We start from the raw sequence: 14089 nt of genomic DNA on the forward strand, positions 1-14089 counted from the left end.
GCTATGATATGATGAAACTTCCCGCTATGAAACTGGAGACTGCAAACAATTGAATTAAACTTTCAAGGTCCCACCTGGTGGAACTCCCAGCCTCAGCTCACAAGGAGCAGAGACCTGCCTCGTTTGGAGGAAAGGCCAACAGTCACCCAGAGGCTAGGTCTGCAGCACCCCCCAGTCCTAACCCTCGCCCCCCCCCCCACTCCTGAGAGGCCAGGCAAAGGCAGCAAAAGGGCTTGACCCCCGTGCACCGGAACAACTCTTTTTACTTTATAGGAAAGATTGAAGAAAAGCACCCAGCATTGGCTTGGAAAGCAAATTCTTTGCTACTACTAGTTAGAAGACAAAATACCCCCCCCAAAAAAAATAGAAGACAAAATCCCAGCTGTTCATCATCTAGTTTGTTCAGTCCGTAGTGTATGACTTCCCCCTGATGTCCTAATTATCATACTGAAATGGACTTTTTCTTTTGGTACAAATTCTCCATAAATTTTAACATATATGTAGATTTGCAGAGTCATCACCATAATTAGAATACATAACAGTTTCATCTCACCAAAAATCTCCATGCTATTTTGTTACTGTCACAACTCCCCACAAACATAGCCCCTTGCAATCACTAATCTGTTGATCGCTATAGTTCTATCTTTTTGAGATGGTCCTAAGAATGGAAGCATATAGTATATGGCCTTTTCAGACTGGCTTCTCTTATACAGCATGGAGACTCTGAGATTCTTTTAAGTTGTGTATATCAACAATTTCTTTTCATTGTGGAATATTCTATCCAGTGGGTATACCACTGTTTTGTCTATCAATTAACACTTTGAAGGATATGTGATGATTGTAGCTTTGGCTTTTTACAAATAAAGTTTTTATGAGCATTCCTGCAGAGATTTTTGTGTGAACTCAAGTTTTTGTTTCTTTAAGGCAGATTTCCTAGCAATCCAAGTTTGCTAAATTGTATAGTACCTGCATGCTTAACTTTATGAGAAACTGCCAAATCTTCTCTAGGGTGGCTATACCATTTTATATTCTCATCAGCAGTGTTATGAGAATTCTAGTTACTCCTTATCCCAGAGACTTGGTACTGTCATTTTAGTAGATGTGTAATGATATTTCACTATGGCTTCAATTTGCATTTCCCTAATATCTAATGATGTTCATGTACTTATATCCTTTAAGGAAGTCTGTTCATGTCTTTTGCCTAATTTTTCCATTTTTATTTCCTTATTGTTAATTTTAAGATGTGTTCATATATCCTTGTCACCAGCCTTTGTTACATTTGTGATTTATTAATTTTTTTCTCTCAATCTAAAACTTTTCTTCTCTTAGCTGTTTTTTTTTTTTTTAAGATTTTATTTATTTATTCATGAGAGACACAGAGAGAGGCAGAGACACAGGCAGAGGGAGAAGCAGGCTCCATGCGGGGAGCCCAACGTGGGACTCTATTCGGGGTCTCCAGGATCAGGCCCTGGGCTGAAGGCGGCGCTAAACTGCTGAGCCACCCGGGCTGCCCTCTTAGCTGTTTTTTTTTTTTTTTTTTTTTTTTTTAACTTTTTAATTTCAATGATGTACAATTTATTTTTTTCTTTTTCTGGCTAGAACTTTTGGTGACATACTTAAGAACACTGCCTAACCCCACATGATGAAGATTTTCTCCTATAAATTTTCTAGTTCTACATTTTACATTTAGTCTGTGCTCCATTTTGAGTTAGTTTTTGTATAAACTGTATGGTTTAGGTGGAATTTTTCTTCACATGTATGTCCAATTATTCGAACAGCTTATTGAAAAGAAAAAAAAAAGACTTTCTCCACTGAATTGCTTTTACACCTTTGTCAATAATCAATAGGACATGTTTCCCTAGTCCCATTTCAGGACCCTCTGTTCTGTTTCATTGGTCTGTGTGTCTATCCCTTCGCTAATCCGCAATACCTTGCTAACTGAAGCTTTCTAGTAAGTCTTAAAGTTGGGTAGTGTTATTCCTTTAACTTTATGCTACACAAGTATATTTAGTTCTTTTTAGGTCTCTAGCTCTCTGCCATTGCAGACAAACAAAACGAGACTCTGTTTATATCTACAGAAACTTTAAAACTACAAAGATTCTGTGAATAGAAGGAAAAGATCATGGCCTTCTTTTCCTATGGTGTCTTCTTGGGTAGATCCAGGCAGGACGAAGGGGGAGCATCGCCGGCGGCCGCGGGTCAGGGGACGGGAGTCCCCGCCAGCATCTCCCTTCCCCGCCAAGCTTAGGGTTCACGGAGACGCCCCACGCCCAAGGACACGGTCCCGGACGACCGCGGCCCCTCCTGGCCTGAGACTCGAGCTGCTTCTGCGAGCTGGCGGGACAGGGTCCGAGGAAAAGAAGATGAAATGCACCCAACCTTCTGCTCGATCCCGGGACCCGAAACCTCATCTCAGCACCGGCCACGGCGGCGGGACACGCTGCGCCGCCTTCGCGCTGTTTTCTACCCGCGCAGCCGACGCGTGCAGTCCCGGGACGCGGCGGGAGCGGGTCGCCGGGCGCGGTTTGACGCCAGCAGCCCCCGCCTCCCCCGCCCCATCCCCCCCCCCCAGGCCCCAGGGTGACCCCGCTGTGGCCGCAGGGTCCGGGGGCGGGGAGCGGAGGGGCGCCGCTCTGAGAAGCAGCCTGCGGGGTCCCCGGCTTGGAGGAGGAGGAGGAGGAGGAGGAGGAGGAGGAGGCAGAGCGCGGGGCCGCGGCCGCGAGGGGGGGGCGCCCACCCGGGCGGCGCGGGGTCCCCCGGACGGTCCCTTCCCGGGACCGAGAGGGCACGTGCCACTCGCTGGGTGTTGCAGAGGAGGAGAAAAAGGGGGCGCCGCGGCCCGGCCCCCCGCGAAGGTTCCACCGAGACTTGAACTCGGATCGCTGGATTCAGAGTCCAGAGTGCTCACCATTACACCATGGAACCGCCGGGGGCGGGCCTCCTCGGCTCTCCGAGCTGTGCACAGCGCCCGCCTCCGCCTCCGCCCCGCGCGCCGGCGACGCGCCTCCTGCCGGCGTCTGCTCACCTCGCGCTCGGCTCCTCGTCCGCCACGGCCCGCCGGGGCTCACCTCCTCCCTGCCGCTCCCGGGCTCGCGTCCCGGGGAGCCAGATCGAGTCCGCTTGCGGGAGAACGACAGGGACGGGCTTTGGGGGCGCGCCCCCCGGGTGCACCTGCTCTGCCTGGAGGCCCGGACTCCTGCCCGGAGGTAAAGTTCCTGCCAGAATAAAAGAAGTCTTCCTTCCCTTCTCTTCCCACCGCCCTGGGAGCTCGGGGGACCGACAGAACGGGACTTGGGACTTCCCGGGACCCCCCCCCCATCCATTCCGATCCTGTTTCTTTCCTGTCTTCCTCGACACCCATTTTCTCTCGCTGCCCCAATCTCCTCCGTCCCTTCCTTCTTGGCTACTCCTTACCCCTTTTCCATCTCTTCGCTCCGGGTTCTCCAGACCACCACCGTCCAGTCCAACGTAGGAATGGACAACCCAGCCTGAGAGGACGGTGAGAAAGACTTGTCTCCCTGGTCAGGACCCTTTGGGGGTCCATGCTGGGGAGGGAGGCGGAATGAGGTGGCCCCAGCGGCATGGCCGAGGCCAGGCTCGAGCAGGACAGGCTGATCCAAGGCGACTCGGTGCCTGGGGCGACCCTACGTGGGCAACACCGCGTTCCGCAGGACTAAATCTGGCCGGCGAAGTCCCGGGGAATGGAGACCTGCGGCGGCCTCGCCCTCTGCAAGCCGTTTTATGTGGCAGGACCAGGGCGCCTCCTGATGGCCCCTCGGTGACCGCATCCCGGGGTCCGCATCACCTAGGACGCTGCAAGGTCTCGTCAGGAGAAAACCAGTCCAACTTCCCAGTTAGAAGAAGGTGCCCTTGAAGCGAGGCGCTTACCAAGAAATCGCCCCCGCCTGTCCTCTGGGCCGCATCGGGAGCCCGAGAGCCGCGCACTCGTGGCTTGGTCCTGGGAGCGCTGCCGAGTCCCGCACGAGGGCTTCGGGCCGAGTCGTAGCGCCTGCACACACGTAATGGCCCTTTTGAGGGGCGCTGGGCACAGCCTCGCCCCCGGAGAGCTCCCAGGTCCGAAGAGTAAAACCAGACAGCATTGCCGGCTTCAATTCGGGACTGAGTCCTCTCCCTATCATGAATCGCAAAGCTGCCCCGGCCCCTGGACCCCACCCCGCGAGCAAGACCCGCGCCCTCCACGACCTGCAGTGCTGTGGTCCGCTGTAGGTAGGTGATAACACTTTCTCCTGGGCCTTTTTCCTCAGTGGCTATATCTGCATCTCTGTCTCTGTCTCTCTCGTTTTTCTCTCTTCTCACCTGGTTGTCGCGCTCCCACCTTTCTCTTCTTCAACCTTTCACCAGCCAGAGTCCTCACAGGCTGAGGCTGCTGCAAGATCCTGAGTGGAGAGCTCCGTGCAATTCCAAGTGGTGCCCTCTAGACCTTTCCACGATTGGACATTTACATGATTCAGCTGCCCTTGTAAAAGTTTTAAACAGCAACCACCTTTAAAAGCATTTCCCATCCTTCCATTCGGGGGTTCTTCTAGGACTAAAACTTATTAGCCCAAGTGAAATATTTGGTCCCTCCCAGCACCCTGCCGCGGAATGCGTCCTTCACCAGACATCTGTTGGGTGCCTACTGGGCGCCAGGCCCTGCTGTGCACGGGGGCTGCATGGTGAGTAGACCCCAGGCCCTGTCCTGTGGAGCCCTCCTCTGGAGGTACTGAGAGCAGGCAGCAGTTTGGGGGCACAGCCCATTCGTGTCCTTCCCACAGCACCTGTCCTGGCCGAAGAACTCATGGTGAACGCTAGGGGTGACGCACAGGGAGGAATGGCAAATGGATGACTTAGTCCCATGAACCTTTGGTCATCACCTAGAGCAGGGGGAGGAGAGGAGCAGGCAGGGAGGCCCCTGGGCCTGGCATGGGGTGTTGAATGCCCATGTGCTAGTATCAGTGCCCCCCAAATGTGCCAAGCATTAAGACTCAATGTCTCCAGCGCCAGCGGGTTTTGAGTGTGTTTTTAGCAGAGGATGGAGGGGTTGGGGAGCAAGTTGTCACCCATGGCAACACCAACATTTTGTAATAACTTGGTCTCTGTGGTCTAATCAGCACCTATCGCTGTCAGTGGAAAGGTAGGTGATTTTCAAGCCCATCGCCAGAAGTTCTCATCTTTACTTAAACACATTTTCTGGCTTTCAATTACCAAAGCTTTTCCAGCTGCTTTTGTCTTTCAAGTGGTGATCTCACCCAGGAGCTCTCAGTATCCCCCCTCCAAGATCACCCCCCCTCCATTTTGTTTTGTGGGCACAGCTGGGGCAGCTGCAAGTCTCAGTCATCCTTAATTCACCTAGTTCTGCCCTGTCCCATGGCTTCTTTCCATCCTTACCAGATGCCTCTGGTCCCTCTGTGCCATCTGGAGTGCAAAGTCCACATCTGATGACATCTGATGACCTAGCTGATGGACATCTGGATTCCAGGAGAACTGCTGGGGCCAGAGGCTGAAGGCACAGGCATCAAAATCACCAAGTGGTCAGCCTCTAGGTTACTGAGGCTCAACACTTAGTATTATCCACACCATTACAGGATGCCATTAACACTTTGATTTGAGGGTGTCACATCCTTACTTTTTTATTATTATCAGTAGACATTATTTTTAAAGAACAATTTGAGGTTTGCAGATAAATTAATAAATGAGTTCATATGCACTCTGTTCTCCCTCACACAATTTCCCCATACATTCTTACATTATTATGGTACATTTGCAAGTGATGAAATAATATTGACACATTATTAACTGTAGCCCATAGTTTACATTAGAGTTCATTCTTTGTCATACTCATACAGTTCTATGGATTTTGACAGATGCAAGTCATGAAAACACCACTACAGTATCATACATAACAGTTTCGCTGTCCAAAAAGTCCCCCTGTTCTGCCTATTTATCCCTCCTCCCCTCACAGACCTATGGTGATCACTGATCTTTTTATTGTCTCTATAGTTTTGCCTTTTCCAAAATGTCCTGTAGCTAGCTACTTACACAATGTGTAGACTTTGCAGACTGGCTTCTTTCACTTAATGATGTGTATTATTAAGGTTCCTGCATGTCTTTTATGGTTTGGTAGCTCATTTCTTTTTATTGCTAAATACCATTTTATAGATCTGTCACACTTTGTTTATCCAGTCAGCTATTGAAGGACATCTTGGTTACTTCCAGTTTTGACAATTGTGAATAAATCTGCTATACATATTCATCTGCAGGATTTTGCTTGAGCATAAGTTTTCATCTCATCTGGGCAAATACTTAGGGCTGTGATTTCTGGATCAAAGGTAAGATATGTTTTGTTTTGTAAGAAACTGCCAAAGCGTCTTCTAAGTGATTTTACAATTTTGCATTCCCATCACTAATGAATGGGAATGCCTCTTCATCCACATGCTTGCCAGGATTTTTTTTTTTTTATCAGTGATTTGGATTTTAGCTATTCTAATAAATATGTAGTGGTATCTCATTGTTGTTTTAATTTACAATCCTCTAATGACAAATGATTTTGACCATCTTTTATAGGCTTATTTGTCATCTGTATTGTCTTTTCTGATGAGGTATCTGTTTAGATCTTTTGACCATTTTTAATGCAGTCATTCACTTGCTTATCTTTGAGCTTTAAGAGTTCTTTGCATATTTTGGATACCAGTCCTTCATCAGATACATGTTTTGCAAAGATCTTCTCCCAGTCTGTGTCTTGTCTTTAATCGGCTTAGTGGTGTTTTTCATAGAGTGGAAGTTTTTAATTTTATTGAAGTCCAACTTATCAATTTTTTCTTCCATGGATTGTGCCTTTGGGGTTGTATCTATGAAGTCATCACCAAACCCAAAGTCACTTAGATTTTCTCCTGTGTTATCTTCTAGAAGTTTTATAGTTTTATACAGTCTATGATCTAAATTTTGTGAAAAGTATGTCTCTGTCTAGAGTCTTTTTATTTTTTTAGCACATGGATGCCCAGTTGCTCCAGCACTGTTTGTTGAAAATACTATCACTGTATGTTCACCATTAAGTTGCTTTTGCTCCTTTATCAAGATCAGCTGACTCTATGTAGGTCTATTTCTGATTCTGTTCCATTGATTTGTCTGTGTGTTCACCAATTCCACACTGTTTGGATTTCTATAGCTTTATTGCTTTATTACCTTGAAGTTGGTAGTATCAATCCTTTGGGGATTTTCCTAATCTTCACTATGAGAACCTGCTCAGGTTCCTGGAGGTAATATCTCACAAAATCCATGCCCCCAAGAATTTTAAACTCTCAAGCTAGTCAATAATCAGCTTCTAGCAATTTGTCAATTACTGTTGAAGATTTCTGCTAGCTGCTGGCTCCAATAGCTTCTGTTCCTAGTAAGCTGTGATTCCCTGCATTAGCCTTCTCTCTAGTTTTGAGGGTGACATGGCCTATGACCTCACTTGTCTGGTCTATGAAGAGTCATTGATTTTCAGTTTTGTTAGCATTTTTTTCTTGTAAGGATTAGAGTAAGGATTTCCAAGTTCTTTTCATGTTGGAATAGAAACCTAGTTTGACTTTCTAAAAAAGATTTTATTTATTTATTTGAGAGAGAGAGAGAGAGAGCACAAGTGAGGCAGGGGTGGAGCAGAGAGAGAGAGACAAGCAGATTCCTGGGGCACCCAACACTGGCTGGATCCCAAGACCCTGAGATTATGACCTGAGCTGAAGGCAGATGCTTAACCGTTGGAGCCACCCAGGTGCCCTGATTTTTTTAAGTCAATAACATTTTAAGTTTATTTGTCCACTTGGCTGAGCCAAAGGGTACTTAGATTAACATTATTTTGGGGTGTTCCATGAGGATGTTTTAGATCATATTAGCATTTGAATCAATGGACTCAGATAAGTGGGTTGCCTTCTATCATATGGGTGGGTATCATCCAATTATTTGAGGACCTGAATAAAACAAAAAGTGGAGAAATTGATCCTTTTTTTCCTTTTTTTCCTTTCTGCTTGAGCCGGCACTTCAGTCTTCTGCTCTTGGATTGGAATTTTTACCATTGGCTCCCTTGTTTCTCAGGCATTTGGACACAAACTGAAATTACAACACTGGCTTTCTGGGTCTCCAGCTTGCAAATGGCAGATCATTGGGCTTCTTATTCTTAGCCTTCATAATTGCATGAACCAATTCTTCATAATACATCTCCATTGGTTCTATTTTTTCTGGAGAATGCTTATGCAATATTATACAAATTCAATGATTGCAAATGTATAAATCAATGATTTTAGTATATTTTTAGGGTTATCTGTCACCAGAGTCCAGTTTTAGAATATTTTCTTTGCCCTGCCAAATTCCTTCAAGCCTCTTTGCAGTCAATCCCTGCCTCACCATGACTACACCTGAGGAAAGGAACAATTTGGAAACAGACACCATTAAATTCAAATATTTATTAGATGGGATTTTCTATAGTGGATTCTTTTTTTTTTTTTCTTAGTGGATGCTTTCCTTACATTAGTGATAACTAGAAGAAAGATGCATTTTGGACTTTGTTTGGGGGAACTTCACATAGTGGCTGTTCCATTGCTCTTCTTGAAGTGGTTCTCCTGTGCTCCTAAGTGGCACTTGCTATAAAATCTTTTCTTGTAACTCAGGAGAACAAGGAGTTAAACAACAACAACAACAACAACAAAAAATCTACTGTACGAAATGGTGATAGATGATGAATTCTCAGATGATGTTACCTGGAATTAAGTATTATACCATCTTTATTCTTTCAGAAATTTGGTAACATTAGAGAGATAATTCTCCAGCGCCTGAAATGCTCTTCATAGTGTCCTTTAGTCATGTCATGAGAAGTCATGTGAAAGCAAGCACAAGATTTTTACTGTGCTTTTTAAATTTTTTTCCTACAGGAATTAACATATTGTTTCTGAAAATTAAAAAATCAGGAAATTAGCAAGCACCTAGGAGACTCAGTTGGTTAAGTATGTGATTCTTGATTTTGGCTCAAGTCATAATCTCATGGTTGTAAGATTGAGCCCAGTAGTGGGCTCTGGGCTCACTGGGGAGTCTGCTTAAGATTCTCTTTCTCCTTCTGCCCCTCCCCTGCTCATACATGAGCCCTCTCTCTCTAAAATAAATAAATAAATAAATAAATAAATAAATAAATAAATAAATAAATATTTTTTAAAAATCAGGAAAATAGGGACACCTGGGTGGCTCAGCAGCTGAGCGTCTGCCTTTGGCTCAGGGCATGATCCCGGGATCTGGGATTGAGTCCCACCTCAGGCTCCCTGCATGGAGTCTGCTTCTCCCACGGCCTATGTCTCTGCTTCTCTCTCTCTCTTTCTGTCTCTCATGAATAAATAAATAAAATCTTTAAAAAATGAAAATAAAAATCAGGAAAATAGAGATATAAAGATAAACATCTGAATTAGTTATTTATTGGTGCGTATTAGCAGATTACAAAAACAGTGGTTTAAAACAAGACATAATTGTTATCTCACAGACCTGTAGATTCGGAAGTCTGGAATAGTGTGGGTAAGTTCTGTGCTCAGCCTCACAAGTCTGAAATACAGGTGTCAGCTTGCTATGTTTTCATCTAATGCTCAGGCTCCTCTTCCAGGCTCAGTACAGTAACTGGCAGAATTCATTTGCTTATGGTTGTAGGACTGAAGTCCCTGTTTACTTGTTAGCTATCAACCAAAGGCCATGCTCTGCTTCTAGAGATTGCCTGAATTTTTTTTCCCATGGGGCCTTTTCTATTGTCAGACCAGTAATAGTGCACTTAGTCCTTCTCATACTTGACTCTGATTTTGTCTTCTCCTGCCAGCCAGAGAGAACTCTCATATTTAAGGAGTCATTCAATTAGACATCTGGCCCACTCAGATTACTCCCCATTTTAAAGTCAGCCATGCCATATAACAACATCATCATGGGGGCAATATCTCTTCAGTCTAACAAGTTCCAGGGATTTGGGGGAGATATATTTGGAGAGCATTTTAGGCTTCTGTTTCCTATAGTCCAACCTCTGGGTTCAGGGATTACATGTCCCCTCCAGATGCAAAATACATTTACCTTACCCCTAAGATTCCCAAAGTTTCATCCCATGGCAGCATCAGTTCAAAGTAAAAAAAAAAAAAAAAAAAGTAATTTTCATCAGCTCAAAATTCCAAAAGTGCACTTAAGTCATTTATATCAACTGTGGATGAGACTCCTGAGGGTGTCCATTAAGCACAGGGTACAAGTCTCCTTCCTCTGTAGACCTGTGAAACTACCCCCCAAGTGCAATAGTGGGACAGATATAGGATAACATTTCTTCAGGTTCCAACTCAAAAAGAGAGAAAATGGAAGGCATAAAAAGGTCACTGTTCCATAGTAATTTGGAAATTCACCTGAGCAAACTTCAGCAGGAATTCCCTTATTAGGTTTCAAGACCCAGGAATAATTCTCTGTGACATGAGGCTTTGTCTTTGAGTTCCCATTTGTTTGCATCTTCATTTAATTCATCATTATTATTTTTCTTTTTCTCAAAGGCCTCTGGGTCTTCCTTTTTCTCTTCATGGCAGTATCCTCCCCTTAATGGTTGGAATGTCATCTCCACCTGAACAGGTCTGATAGTGACCTTATTGTGGTTCTCTCCCCCATGAGGGGCTGCCCTCACCATCTCACTCCTCCAGGATCTTCTTCCCTGACTTGATTTCTCTCTGTCATGATTCTTTACATTTACCCAAGTGGCTTAGGAGGAAGCTTAGAATTGTGGAGCCTCAGAACTGATCTCTGTCATCTCTTCTTCAGGAGGAGAATAAATGACGGAGGTCTTCATAAAGGAATGACTCCCATGAGAGACATGACATTCCCCCAGGGATTAGAGCAGAGGAGGAAACCTACAGGGCAGTAGAGGCCCTAAAACCCAAATCACGGAAGCAGGGCCCACATCAGATAGGAATCCTTCCCAGAAATGTCACCACTCCCCATTGAAAGCCACCTTGTGTGAGTGACTTGGTTGGCTCAAAGCAGAGTCAGTCTTGGGAGCACTGGGGTATTCAGAGTCTCCATTCTATGCTCTTTGTTTAGTAACTTTAGTAACTAGGCTTTTTCTGTACATGAAAATCTTCTGGGAGTTTTCGTCTGAAATGCAGCTTCTTGGGCCTTGTCCCCAGCACCACACCGACTGTCATATAGGTGTCCTATAGCTCCAAAGCTGGTGCCCAGGGACTGGAGTCCTGGCTGCTGCAGGATTTCACATTTCATGTTTAACATTCTGGGAGTTTATGTTACCTGCTCTAATTTGTATTATATATTCTGTATTATACACTAGATAAATATGCTCAAACCGATAATTAAATCACCCACTAAAGCAAATGTGATGTGGTGAAGTTGGCATTGGAATCTTGGGCATGCTTTTCTTAAGGCTGTGCTTTTATTGCTTTAGCACAGGCCCAGGACAGGGTTTGATTGGAAATATGATTGGGACTAGAGATCAGTAAGTTGGTTAATCCTGGTAACTGTTATTTATTTGCTTAACAAGTATTTACTGAATGTTTCACCTAGCAGGCTCTTGTGAAGGCACTGGAGAGATGGAGTGAACAAGGCAGACAGAGTGCCTGCTCTCAGGAAGATGAGTTTTGGCACAGGAGCCAGATATCTTATAGATAATTATATAGCTGCATTTTATTTGTGATTATGATAAGTATTACTTAATACTTTTGTGTTCTCTAATCCTAATCTACTAGCCAGTGATTTAAAAGTGAATATAAATAGTAGAACTATATAACTGTGATAAAAGATTTGTTGCCAGAAAAGCCCTTCTGGTATTTTTAACAGTGGAAATACCTACATTTGATCCAAAGTCTCCAAAAATTCTTTATTTATTTTTAAGTTGAACTTTTAATTTTAGCATCCCCTGAAATTTAGATGTGGGTTCCAGAGAGTGTGTTAAGTACCTCCACAGGGAAGCTTGCAGCCAAGGCCTGTGTGGTGGATCTGCTGCCATCAAGTGATGAGGGAGTTTGGAAAAATCTCTTAATTTCTCTGGGCCTCAGTTTCTTCATCTGTAGATAAGGTTGTTACTCAAATTCTCCAAAGTCTCCTCCTGGTCAGTTTCTGAGTGCATGAGGGACTGAGGTGCCCATTAAGCAGCCCTGAGGGCAGCAACTGAGACCTGGCTTGGGCCCTTCTCTGTGTGTTTCCTGCAGGAGCCTGAGCTGAGCCCACATTGAAAATGGGGAACTGAGGGAGCAGATGGAAGACAGAAATCAGCAGGTTTGGAGGATGGGAAGAAGCCAAAGAAGAACGAGACAGTGTTGGAGTAGGGAGTTGCCAAAGGAGGTAAGAATAAGGACAAGGTCAGTCTTGAAAAATCAGAGGAAACTGAAAAATGCATACAGCAGCATCCAAAGCTGCAAGGATCAGCCTGAGCAGAACAGTGAAGGCTGGGAGAGTACTTAGTCCACACTGAAGCTGTGCACCTGCCCACATGACAAATTGGGGTTGGTCTATACTGCTGGGAAACACCAATTCAAGGAGGAGATGGATGTGACCATGAGGCTCTGCCCCAGACCCCCAGCTCTGACCTTGGAGCTGCCTTCACGGTGGATGTCCTCCAAGTAAGTGTAGGCTTAGAGGGATCAAATATGCTTAGATGAGGGTTGGAGATGTCCATTCTTACTGAAAATAGTTCTGCCCTAAGGTCAGGAGGGGGCAGGGTGGGGGACTCTTACATCTGAAGCCATGATATTAATAATACTCTTCTGCATTTATGGTTGTGAAAGGCTTTACACACAATATGTGTTGACTACTTGTTGAGTGTGTCATTTTCCTTAGGCTGTGTTAAGAACTTGGAATTCAGATATCAGTAAGGTTTTCCTGAGGAGGTCAAAGCAGTGAGAGGAAGATGCAGACAAAGTGCTTAGTCCTCCTAAACTGGGATGTTGTGTCAGTATAGAGGATGGGGTTGGGAGCTAGGCCAAGGACATCTCTTCCTAATGAAAAGTGAGCCATTGAGAGGAATCCTTGAGGAGAATTCCATTTTTATCAGAGCTCACCACAGGTGAGTGTCATGGGACATGGAGAATGTAGGACAGTCTCCTCTCTAAGGAAGGGGATTTGCCTCCTCCTGAGAGGAACCAGAGCATCCCTGACAGGACATGTACGACAGGAACATAGTTGAGATAATCAGAGATTTACAACCACTTTTAGTCTATCAGGGAAGGAATGCCTCTGAGAGCCTCCTCAGTGCTTGAAATGAAATACAGAGATGAAAACATTATCCCACCTCTCATGGGACTCTCAGCCTGGTAAACAGAAGTCATGAGAAATGTAGTAGTGGTAGGTTTGTTGTCCTTGTTTCCTTCTGTGTTTTCCAACAGCTAGATGACTCCCGATGATCCCAAGCCTCCCAGATTTCAGCCTCTTGGACACATCCAACACCTAGGCTCCATGTTGGCCCAAAGCAATCAACACTAACAAGTTCTCCAGAAGAAACTGCTGGTATCAGTAACTACTGACTGTGTTCTGGCCAGCTGGAGAAATAGAGGCAAGTTCTCTAAGTCTTCTAGGGTCATCCTTGCATAATGACCAGTGATGACCTCTCTCCTCTTGAAAGTCGAAAGCAACTTTCAAGTTCATGGGGGGAATGTAAGGGATCTGAGGCTAAATTTCTTGCTTTCTGATTCCTACGTGGTTGGTGAACACAATGCCTTTTGTACTCTTAGAAACAATAAAATAGCACCTCTGACTTGCTCCTCTATTTACCCCATCCAATTCTGTAAACTATAATGAATCTGCTTATCTAGATAACTTGGAATCTAAATTAGTTGAGCTCAAAGAGTGCATTTACTGTGCCACTGTGGATAAAGCCTATTACACTGGAAGTTATAGAGGGAGGATGCACATACCTTTCCCAAAGGGAGCTTAAAGATGACTGTTTCTAGCTAGCCTCGGTTATCTGTAGATTGGAACATCCATAGCAGACAACAACAGGCTCATAATGATGAGAGGGGAGGTGATAATGAATGGCAGCTGACCGTCAGTGCTGGGCTGTCTGATTCCCAAAGTTTTAGGGCAAAAAGCATCTGGAGAATCTACTTCAGACAGT

At 45.1% G+C, this 14089-nt stretch overlaps 1 long non-coding RNA gene and 1 other non-coding gene across 3 annotated transcripts; one reads left to right on the plus strand and one right to left on the minus strand.

The window, feature by feature from the left end:
• Positions 1 to 2729: 2729 nt before the first annotated feature.
• Positions 2730 to 14086, plus strand: LOC140600632 (uncharacterized). Of its 2 annotated transcripts, none has more exons than XR_012003808.1 (3): positions 2730 to 4227; positions 12189 to 12321; positions 13362 to 14086. It is a non-coding gene; the product is annotated as an uncharacterized lncRNA (long non-coding RNA). The 2 variants fall into 2 exon arrangements; XR_012003809.1 differs by having other exon boundaries at positions 2730 to 3206.
• On the minus strand, positions 2854 to 2925 carry TRNAQ-CUG (transfer RNA glutamine (anticodon CUG)). Its single transcript has one exon. It is a non-coding gene; the product is annotated as a tRNA-Gln (tRNA).
• Positions 14087 to 14089: the final 3 nt, after the last annotated feature.

The sequence above is a fragment of the Canis lupus genome, chromosome 12 (genome assembly GCF_048164855.1).
Source record: "Canis lupus baileyi chromosome 12, mCanLup2.hap1, whole genome shotgun sequence".
Classification (NCBI taxonomy): Eukaryota; Metazoa; Chordata; class Mammalia; order Carnivora; family Canidae; genus Canis; species Canis lupus.